This window comes from Teleopsis dalmanni, chromosome 2, assembly GCF_002237135.1.
Source record: "Teleopsis dalmanni isolate 2A chromosome 2, ASM223713v2, whole genome shotgun sequence".
NCBI classification, from domain to species: domain Eukaryota; kingdom Metazoa; phylum Arthropoda; class Insecta; order Diptera; family Diopsidae; genus Teleopsis; species Teleopsis dalmanni.
This window is the reverse complement of record NC_051847.1, coordinates 180,927,446-180,940,186: the sequence shown is the minus strand read 5'-3', so window position 1 is coordinate 180,940,186 and position 12,741 is coordinate 180,927,446.

Below are 12,741 nucleotides of genomic sequence, written 5' to 3'. Positions count from 1 at the left end.
TCTGGTAGTTTTCGATATGTTAAGATGACGAATCGTTCTTGTTTTCATACAGCTCGAGTCTCGATTGATTTGGGCCTCAACTTAAACAACTTAAGTTTAGTTTCGTTATATTGTGTTGATGCTGGAGACATGAAAGACTTATTTTTTATTTCAATGCTATTAATATAAACTTGTAAAATAGAAAACTTTAACAGTTCTATATCAAACTGCTTTTAATCTATAAAGAAATTGTAAGCGAGAATCACATAAGATCAGATCAGATCAGAACTTCTGTACTCATTAAAAGGGATCGCGTAAATGCAGTTCTCTCTAGTAACTCGTATATAGAAAACCACACAGAGAAACTTAGCATTTCTTTTCTCACTCATTGTAGATACTTTTAAAAATTAGAAAGAAAAAAACAGAGTAATTATTTGCTCTATGAATGTTTGGATCTAGCTTCCAAAGAAAATGAACTTTCAGGGAAATACCTTTCTGACGACGAAAAATCTATTAAATGATAGATTAATTCGCCGGGATGAATTTTGTTTTTCCCATTTTATAGCTTAAGGTTTTTAGCAAGGAATGTAACGGCGGAAAATTGCTAATTGTGGTTAGCGAAAAGTTGATGTCTAACCTGTCACAACAACCAACCACCAATCATAACCCTGAAGGCTCTCGAACCATTAATATATGGTAAGTTGAGTGTGACAAAGTAATTAAATCCAAACTGCTCTATGACTGTGCAGTCTATGGCAATGTTGTTGCATCCACTAATAAGCATATTAAAACTTACCATAATATAGTAAGTTATATCATATTATAAATTTCATAAAATTGCAAAAAACTTGAAAATTCACTCATTTGATTACTTCCATTTTTTACTTGAAGTTAAATGTTTATCTATATAACGAATATAAATAGTATAATAAAAGTTAAAATAAAGCTAAAGTTAAAAAATAAAAGAATTTTTTATATAAATATTATAAGGAAGGTGAATTCTTTAGTACCTTGAATATGAGTATCCTATATTTCGTTTTTCTGCCTATTATAGTTTTTGAGATATTCCAAAAATCGAAAGAGTCTTATGCTTGATTTTTTTTAAAGTATTTTATATTCTTAATTTAATTTTTCTATTTATTATAGTTTTTGAGATATTCAAAAAATCGAAAGAGTTGCTTAAGCCCAAATTTGTAGGGATTACAGTAATCCGATTGCGCTCAAAATACATTCAAAACAAAGTCCATCTCAAAACCTGGTGATACTTTTCTTCAAAATATACTTTTGTAAATTTATTTGAATAATTCATTATCCAATTTGAATGGAAAACATATATGTGAATAGATCGAGCAAGTAATCACAGTCACGAAATGCTTTAGACACCTCCACGCATTTTGTCAAATACCACAAGCAAATCAAATGCGATAAGCACAATACTTAGATAATTATTTATTGATTAATAAATATATAATTAATTTTTTTTTTGGAATTAATAGATTACAAATTAGTTAGATTATATTCGTATTACTAAATTTTTTTCCAGTTAATTACAAATTACACTTAAAAATAAATTTAAATTTAAATATTAATGAAGATTGAATTATGAAACTGAGTTTTAAAGGTCAGCCTTTCTAGGAAATCTCTATAGTCAAATACCAGTTCGGCTGTATGCTGGACTGCTAGTTCGATCGCTTGTTCGTTCACACATGTGCACTGCGCCAGCTAAGATCGCTGATCGCTGGCAACGTAAAGGCAGTAACGCGCTGCAACGACATGTTTATGTATGCATAGTGTATGTCTGTGCGATTAAATACATTGATACATATGCAAATAAAGTTATTAGTCGCATATTAATCACATTTAGAATATTTATATATATGAAAAAAAAAATTAATTTCAATTTATTTGAATTTTGTTTATTTTTCTTTCTTAACTATTCTATTTTTGCAATTTCGTTTTTTTTATATTTAATTTTTTTTTTTTAATGCGAGTACAAAGAGTAAACCGGTTATTTTTTTTTTTTTTTTGTTAAACTATTTAATGCAATTTCTATAATCTAGATATGTTTATATATACATATACATATATGTATATACATACAGACATATAAATGTTTGTGTGTAAAAATGTGAAATAAAAAAGAATAAATTATTTTTGAGCTCAGATTTGTTTAAAATAATTTTTGTTCATTTTGTTTTTAGTGCATTCGCGGGTTAATTGCGCGTTGTTTTGATTGGTCGTTGGCTACAAATGCGGAATTGAATGCGCAAGTTGCAACCAAATATGGTGCAGCAAGGCGCGTGCATGTCAATACGGCAACACTGGAGGGGTTCGTCGTCGGTATGGGTTTTTGTTGTTGGTTAATTTGAAATTTATTTACATTTTTCTCAATTCGAAATTAATTTGCTTTCGATTTCAAGGTTTTTTTTGGTTGTTTGGAATTTCATTTTTTTTTTCATTTTTATAAAAAAAAATCTTTTAGTATTTTTTTTTGTTTTTTTGTGTTGTGAATTTATAGTTTTTGCATTTATCTGTGCTTTGTACATATATATATGAATTTTATATAATATTTACATTTAATCTTTTTATTCGAATTCATTTTATGCATAAAAATGTGCAAAAAAGTCAGAGTGCAAAATGTAACGAAGAAAAATGTGATATTTTGTGTTTTGCTTCTCGGTTTTTAGTTGGTTTCTGAGTTGGCATTGACTGTGCTTGGATTTTTGCGTGGTCGAAGGGGTGTTAAAGGGTGTAGATTTATTTAGCAAAAATAAATTTAATTTATTTTGTTAGTCGAGCTTTGAATTCGCTACTTTGGCAAACTGCAAGCAAATGACGCAGTTTCGAATGAATTTTTTGAAAAATATTTCGTGACTTGTTTCTTACCAATTTTGTTGGCTTTTTGTTTGCCTTGAAATTAAAATTTTACTATATTTATGTTTAATTTAGAAACGTTAAAGGGTGTGTATCTCAACTTTTTGTTAATAATACTTTTATTTGTTAGTTTAGAATTATTGTGCAAATATAAAATGTTACTTATTTCGAATTGGGAAATAGTAAATTAAGTATAATTACATTTTTCTTCAATTAAAAACATGTTGGAATATACGATGAGTTAATTTTTTATTTAAATTGCAAATGTACTAAAAATTTTTCAGGCAAAAAAAATATGGGCACTACTTTACATTTAATTATTTTTATGGTATGAACATTTTGGCATTTTTATTAAAAATATTTTCAATGAAATATAATTAAAAAAATTAAAAAGGAAAATTTTTGATGAATATTTAAAAAAAAATTTGTTTTTTTAATTAACTGAAAATATAAGTAATTAAATATAAATAAATCATTCACACTGTTACATATATTTCTAAAGACTACTGGTGAGTACTTGGCAATGCTCGAAACAGCATTATATATGATCAATCAAATTTCAATAAATTAACTCAAGTTATTGTTGTTGTTTTTTTATTTCTATTCGAGCCCTACAAATAAGAAAATAAAGTTTAATAAGAGATCTTTATGAAAACGAACTTAATATATTTTTTTATTAAGATTTATAACTATATCATAAATTGTAAGAATCAAACCATACTTGCGTATGGTTTTATCTCTGTTTTTTGAATAGAAGACAAGAAAGAATTATTTTACCACAACCCACAAGCCAAGCTAGTTACCTCAGTTAATTAAATGATCCTCAGTTAATCCATTAAAAATCATATGACCCATGATAAGCAATTTAAGTCAAACAAAAAAGAATGGTAATAGTTAGCAAGTTTTCGAAACTAAAAGAAATTTTTTAATTCAGTAAATTCATGGGCTGACATATAGCTGTTTCGGCTATTGTCAAATAATCAAATATCTCTTTCCAAACACCAATGATAATTGTTTTAAATATTCGTAAATAATGGTTCGACAGCAAATAGCAGAACCCTGAGGGATGGGAGTTAGAATATTCCCGAGGTAACGCATGCCTATGGTAAGAGGCGACTAAAATCCAGTAAGTATCACCAGTTACTGTTTGCAGTATAAATAGTAGGGAATAAATTTCATTTGCGGCATCTGATCGGTGGTGTTAATCTATTATCTATTGGTCCTAACCAATTAAGATTGACCCCTTTGAGAGTATCGTGATGGCTGGTAGCAGAATGACTGTATTTATTACTTTCATTCGATGTGAAGTGCTATTTTCCAGTCGGGTGTTGTGTCCTAAAGAACACCAGAGGTGTTAGATGAATTTTGCTTTCTCTAAATGTAAATTCTTCCCGCGAAATTCCTCATAGTTCCAATCGAACCGATACGTTATTTACTACATTACTTATATATGTTATGTAAAGAGTGTATAAAAATAACTTAGTTATTTTTTTCTTTTCAGTGGGATATTCCTACTACTAAGGAATTGTTTCATTTTAACGTAAAATATACTTAATATTTGCCATATTTCTTCATATAGATAATATTTTATCATTTTAGCCTTCCAATTATTATTTTTGAAACTATTTCGATCTTTAAGCTAATATTTTCGCAATTAGTATTAATTTGCAAGTTTTGCTTTAAACTTGAATTTTTAGGTTGTAAAAATGCATTTTCTGTTTGGTTAACGAATTGTTGTTTTACCAAATCTGTAAACGTCAATAATACATTTTTTAGATAAATAAACCCACACCTAGTATGTGTATACTTTAAAATAAATTTGAATATGTTTTTTATTTGCTGTTTCTAATATGGAATGCAAAAATAAATAAAATGACGTTATAAGTTTTTGAAAACTCCAAACTTCCATTAATATTTTTGGTTGCATATTAAAATTAATTGTTTGTTTATTCGATTTATAGATTTTTAATTAAAACTATTTAATATAAAATAAAGTAATAAAAAGTAGTTATTACAAACAATTATAAAAAGTATTAATCGTTAAAACTATTAGTCAGATTAATAGAAAATGCCCAATGCATATGAAATTTGGGTAGCGCATGCGTATGAGTGTTTTTATTATTATTATTGTTTTATATCTGTTCGATGTTGTCTATATTTTTTAACAATTATAATATATTATAAAAATATAGTATATATAATAAAAGTAAAGTATTTAAGTAAAATGATAAGATCCATCTATTAATGAAATTTTTCAAAATTTATTTGTTAATAAAATTTTTAACTTTATTGAACTATAATCTAATATTTTATATTGATAATAGGAAAACTGTTTGATTTTTTGTTAAATTATAATAAATCAATATTTAGAATAGTTCGGAGTATTTGCTTATAACAAAACTTTTAACAAAAACAACAAAAAATTAGAGAAATAAAAAAAAATACTTTTTTTTAAACAATATTATTAGCACATAGTTTTAAAAAGTTATTTATTACTCAGTTATTATTATTATCTTCCATTTATAAATTTTTTCGAAAATATTATAAAAAAAACGCAAGAAGGTTTTAACATTCAAGAAACCTATATAAACAGTAGTTAAGTAATAGCTTATGCCTTGTTCTGATTTAGATTCATTTAGCGAAAAATCTTCACAACATTTAAGATGAATTTCTGAAAAAAAAATGCAGATAAGGTATTGAAGGAGAAGAAGGACCAGAAAGTTACACAAATCCTAACTGTAGGTAATCTAAATTGTCAAGCTGAACAAAGTAAAGGTAAGTATTTCTGTTAAAGATCTCTAAAGGGGCATAAACCCATACCGTTTTTTCATTTCCTTCAATATTTCACATCTCCAGAAATCCAGACTAGAGTGATATCTGCTAGTACCCTTAATTGGTCAATTGCTTTTCAACATTCTTTTATTAGCTTTGATTTTATAATGAAGGATTGAAGAGCTTTAATTGTCGAGTGGCGCTTAATAGAAATGACAACAGCTTATCTGTCTTAAATCGCTAAAACTTTGAATTTAAAAACCATGGTCTATTAAGATAGTGTAAGGAAAGGATTTATGTTTGCTAATGCCTTGAAAATTCCTGCTCCTACCTCGCAGTCCATTTTTGAGCCATCAGTGGTAATTGATACATTGTAGTTTACTTAAAAGTTTCTTCTTCTCCATTTGTGTCTTGTTGGAAATTTTGTCTGACAATTTCTGTCAATGCATGTCTAGAGGAGAATGGTTAAAATTATTTGAGTTACTTCTACATTTCTTCTATTTTTTTTTTCATCAAAAAATTAATGGTTCATATTTAAATTCGATTTTTATTCCAAAAAATGATAACAAGTGTCATTTCATTAGATCAAGTGTTGAAGCAACTTTTCACCTCAAAAAAGTTGTTTCACCTCAAGTAACAAAACTCCAGAAAAATGTGCGAACATATAAAAGTCAAGTACAGGTTTGGGTCAGTTGGTTAATATGCGCTGACTCTGAACTTCAAATTTGGCAGGGTATGAGTACTTGCAGTCTCTAAAAAATTATTTAAGAATAATGGTACTTGCAGTCTCTAAAAAATTATTTACGAATAATTAAATATAAGTTATATTTCCAAGATCACTGATGATGGGTATTTGGAAATAATCGAAACAGCTGTATGGTCAGCCAAAAATTCGATTAATCAAAATAATATAAAATGAATTTTTATTGTTGTAGTTCACTACTGTTCGCAAAACCTCTTCATAATTATATATTTATATTTATATAAATTTATAAAAATTTTATATATATCTATAAAATAAATTGATAAATTTCGCAAATACTTAATTCCAGTTCTATAAATTCCGATAAAGATTTTTTGTCTGATATAAAAGATATTCTTTAAAATTGTCATTACACAATAAAATTTGGTAATATAAATTCTGTCTTCAATGAAAAGGCTATAAGTAATAAATTCGCAAATACTATATACAAACATTAATTCATTTTAATGATAGTTTCTATAAAAAAAATCTTGGCAATTGCATTAAATATGTAATCTTCTATGGCGTCCATAAAAATTAACTTTACATGCTTTTGTAGCTAAAATGATTTAAAAGGTTTTTTGCTTTCACAATTAAGTTGAGAAGAGAATCAATTTATTGCCACATAAATTATAAAAATATACTAAAATAAAAAAAAAAAAATTATGTTATGTATAAGCAGCGTAGATAATTTTTACTAGGCCTAGGCGCACTCTAATGGAGAAGCTTTTTCATTTTTTATTAGATACCATAGAGATGCCATGGCTTACATGGACGAGTACCACTACTTGTGTTAAATGTGTGCTTGTGTTAAATAATAATATTACAGCACAAAATATAACAATAATTGGGTGCATAAATTAACTTTAAGTTAAATTGTTTGTTACTAAAATATGCCTTTTTTAGTTTTAAATAAAAAACAGAAATAAAAAAACAAAAATAAAATACTACATTAATTGGTTGTACGAGAACCCGAACCCGGCAACCAGCAACCAACAACAATTTTATAAATATTAAAAATTTTATTCGCTATAATTTGAACGCACTCAAAATGCAATTTGCACACTAATTTTGTTAGGCAGGGAACATTAACAATAAAAAAGAAGAAGCACTAAGTACATTAGGAAAAATAGTCAACAACATTGGCAACATGTTGATGCAGCAACGTTTTTATTCTATTGCTTTTTTTTTGTTGTGCTTGTATTTTGTATTGGCATTGCGTTCTCATTGTGGCTCTTTTATTGTTGCTATTAGTTGCGTTAAATGCAATTTTAAAAGCAGCAAAAACTAATTAACAAAATCAAATTCTTTTTAATAACAAACACAGATTGCTCCTATACGTTTTGTTATGTTATATATCTTATTGTTATAGTTCTTGTTATAGTTGTTGTTATGGTTGTTGTTATAGTTGTTGTTATAGTTGTTGTTATTGCTGTGTTTATTGCACTATTGTCTTGCAGTTCTTACAGTGCGAAATAAGTAAAGTAGTATTTTTTTTTCTATTACTATTAGTTTCATTTCCCTAGCTTTGTACTCTAATGAAGACGGACGCATAGGCATAGTACAGTGCAGAGCGCTGCATGTGAATGCGTAGCATGTTGCGTTCTTTTCTGTAATTCACTTCATTTTTTCATATTATATAAAGGTTGCAATAAATATGAGAAATCTGATTACGTGTGTAAAAAGTGAAAAAAAATGAATTCTCCATAGGCTTTAGCATAGAATTATATTATAAAATAGTTACGCATAGATACATGTATTAAACGGCAGTGTGTGCAGTGAAAAATAATCAAAGAAGCTTCAGTCGAGCAACAATAGTAAAATTAATAAAAGAATGAAAATAATAAAAATAATAAGACAATATATATTAAGAACATAATAAAAACATCAAATAAGACAACACATGCAACAAATGCAATAAACATATGCCAACATATTCGCCAATGTAGCAAATATGTTGCGATTGTGTGTATGTTTCTGCAACAAAGTATGGTATACACTGCAACATATATTGAAATACCGCTCGCATATGTTTGCGTTGTAATTAGTGCCATGAAACTCACACCAATCAAAGCAGCCGAGCTATACCCGAGTTTAAATGTGTGTGTTATTATTTTAAATATTTCCTCAGCTATTCTTATTGTTATTGTAGTTGTTGTTGTTGTTGTGCTTGCTTAGATTTAAACATTGCAACATTGTTCGAGTATGCCAGCGCCTCAATCGCGTCGAAAGCAATTAATTTTCATTACTGTTTGGCTTGAAAGAGTGCCACAGTAACAACACTGGCAAGAGCAAAATTGATAACATAATAATTGTAGGCCGCCGCTGTTGGCATGCTACTGTGCATATAAATGCCTGCAAGTATATATGTGTGCGTGTGTGCATGTGTGTACACGTAAGTGTTAGAAGTGTATTTGTGTAAATTTAATTAATATTTAATGTAAATTAGAGTAAGTTAGTTAAATATAAAAGCCGATAAAATTTTGATACACTGAATTGTCCGTTGGTTGTTGCAGTTTTGCAACAAATTAAGTGATTAAAAAAATTTTAAACATTTTCTACAATATTTCTTACAGTTCTTTTTTTATATACAAAATAAAATATTACAATTAAAATTATCTTAATAACATGAAATTTTAATTGTGTAAGTAAAACTTGTCAATGACACAATGTTATGAACTTCACACTATATATCTGACAGACTTTAATAAAAGAATTAATTATAATACAAATGTACAAAGAAATTATAATATTAATGATATATTTTTAGTGTATAAATGAGATAAGGCCTTTTCTTTTGTAAGCATGTCGCAAAAGAACAGCATAAAATAAGCATTAATTTTGATGGCAACTCTGAGAGAAATGGAAATTTTGTTAGGCTTATATATACAAAAAAAAAACTTAGAATAAACCCGGTCAAAAAATACATTAGAAACAGACTCCTGAAGCTATTCGCGAAAACCGACAGGCTGTCCTATATATTCAACACTATCTAATCTTAGAATAATCACTAACCACATGGGGCGGTACGTAGATGTTAGATCAGTCATGGAATAATCACGAAGCTTTTGAGGAATACATAAATAAGTCAGTGAGAAGGGTAGGACTCTGCAGAAAACCCCCACCTATAAAAGAGTAAAAGTGCACAGATGCACTAACTCAGAAAAAAATTACTTAAATCGCGACAATAAAAAACGTATACTTATAAACAATATTTATAAAAAACGAAATATTATTAAATAAAATTTTGTGAAAGAAAAAGAATAAAATTGATAAAAATTATGTAAGAAATAAAAACAATTAAAATTATATAAAATAAAATAAAAGCTTCGAGCTTATGACTAAAATGATTTCTTCTTTGTTTTTAATTGAAATAGTTCAAAATATTATTCTAATATTATCGCTGCTAACATGATTCATAACAGTTTATCTGTATCGTATATAAAAGTTATATAAAGCAAATTAAAATTTTTTTATTTATTTATAAAAAAATTTTTTACTGTGATAAAATATTATGTAATTTAATAAAGAACTGTAACAATAAAATTTCTAGCATAATAAGAAAAATGAAATTTTATTGAGATAAAAAATTAAGATATTTGAATATTGAGATAAAAAAATGCAAGAACAAAAGATAAAAAATTATATAAAATACAAGAACTTGAAAAACTGTTAGGTTTTCTTAATAATATTTACTAAATATCATTTTACCACTAAGTTACAACATGACGGCAGCCTAAGTCTATAAGTGGATAACCTCACTTCATCTTAATAGATGGAGAGACAGACCAAACTCATGTTGCCGAACCCGTGGGCCAGGGAAGCGATAAAAATGCTTAGCTATTCCAGGAACACTCTAAGCTGGCTGACCTCACTAATTACTGGACATGGCAACTTCAAGTGTTACCTCACCTCAAAGAAAGACTATGTCTAGAAGAAAAGGAGACAGCGGTGTTTATATTGTGTCAATGTCCAGCACTGACAAGTAGGAGGAAGACTGTTTTGGGACACCATTGGGTTGGTGATGACTTGGCAGGAAACCTCAAGCTAAATGAGCTGCTTGCATTAACAAAAGATGTAGCTATGCGAACGGAAGCCACCCCAGCTTTAACTCAATAACAACATCCGAGAATCGAAGGACGAAAAAGGACCCAAGTAGTTTCGTGGTCTACTTCGACTAATCCTTTAACTCAGTGAGGCCACTTGTTGGACGATGCGCTGTCCCAACATCCCACCATATATAAATATTTAGTAATATATATTTTAGGTATATATATTAAATATTATTCTAATAATATTTATATTTTTAATAATATTTAAGATTCGATATTTAAGTTAAATATTTAATAATATTATGCGTTCTCTTTTCCTTTCACTACGAAGATCATTAAACATTTATATAAATAAATATATTTATATATATGTATGCATATATATTTATATATATGTAAATATATATATAAATGTTCAACTATGTGAAGATATTAATTGTTGACTCAAACCGTATCTTTCGAAACTGTTTACGTATTTTATTGAATTATTATTAAATTATTATTATTAAATTACATTTTTTATAAAATACTCATCAAAATGCAAAAACCGAAACTTCGAATTACATTATTAATAGAAAAATAGCTGCCATTGCAGCCAGGCAATGGCAAAAACATAAGCAGTTGTGTAGATTTTATTATGCATCTTGCAGCTTTTATCTGTAAGATTTATGTGGTATAAAAAGATTACAGCGCGCATACAAAATTTGAAAAAAAAAAAATAAGAAAACAACAACTTTGACTGCAGTTTTCAGTTCTGCTTGTGTTTTTGTTTTTTTTTTTACCAGTTTAGTTCTGAGATTTTTTTATATTTCAAGGTTTTCTAACTTAGTTCATGGATATGCGGCAAGCGGCAAGGCGACGGTCACAATTTGCACGTGAATTGTTGCTGGCGCTGTTGTTCGATTTTTTTATTTTTTTGCTTTTGACCATTGTTTTTGTTTTTGTTGTTATTGTTGCTAATAATGCTTAATGGCGCTCCCCATTCAGTTGTTGCTGCTGCTATTATAGTTGTTGTTGTTGTTGCTTATTATTGTTTCTTTAGCTTTTTCATTTTTGTTTAATTAAATATTTATTTTGTATCTTTGTTTCATTTTCAATACTTTGATTGTATTTGTTTTTTTTTTTATTTTATTATATTTTCTATTTCAAAATTAAATTTATTTATTTATCATTGAACAAAACAAAATTTATTAGATTCTTGCTATTGTTTTGATATATTAAAGACGAATTAATATATTTATATTGTTCTTATTTTTTAAATTATAGATACGGAAATTTTTACTTTAGTAAAAAAAGCTATTGTGTATTTTTATATTAAAAATATAATTATTTTAATATTACATGAAAGCAGCTTTGAGTGTGGGAGCCAGGGTGACAAATTTTCCAAATTTATTTTAGTTTCTAAATTGTCTATTATACAGGAAACATTTAATTTATACAGCAAATTAAAAAAAATTAAAAAAATTAACAAAAATTATGCATAAAAATTTTGCATTTTAATTTATTTTTAGTTGGTTATTTACTTGACGTACGATGTTATTAGTTTCCGGTAAAAAACTGATATTCTAATTACTTACTATATTAATTATATATATAAATAAATATTAAGAGACTTAAGGAAACAAGATGATTAGATAAAATAATCAACTTCTAGAAAAAGAACCCCGATTATCATATTCATAACTTTTATTATTATCAATTAACTCTAACTATGGTTGTCAGTTAATTTTGTTTTAAGAGTCATTGTAAATCTTCAATAAAAGAGATTCCATAAATAAATAGAAATAGTTATTTAAACAAAAAAAACGCCATGTTTCTTGATCTTTTTATTAAACTTCAAACTTTTAGTAAATTAAAAACTACTTTAGTCAAAAATAAAATTTAGTATTTATGAGTTTAAATTTAACTTTGCAAACTTATCAAACTTTTGTTTTTCTTCTTCTTCCTTTTATATCTTTCTCTTCTTCTTATCTTGCTTTCATTTCAATCTTTGCTTTTATTTCACTGCCTTATCTCTTCTGTCTCCCCTATTATACTACTTTATCTACATAGATATATTAAAAAAATATCATACACATAAATGATTATAATTATTATATATAATATAAAAATATAATAATAAAAAAAATTAGAATTAAAAATGGCGCCCTTAATGATGGTGACAATAAAATATATATTTAAAACAATTTTAAAAATTTTGTATTATTTAAACAATTGACGAATTAACCCATTCAAAAATATATAAAAATGTTAACGAAATCCGTCTTTTAGTGAGAGTGATGTTGAGCAGAATATATCAAATACAACTATTAAACCTTTCCT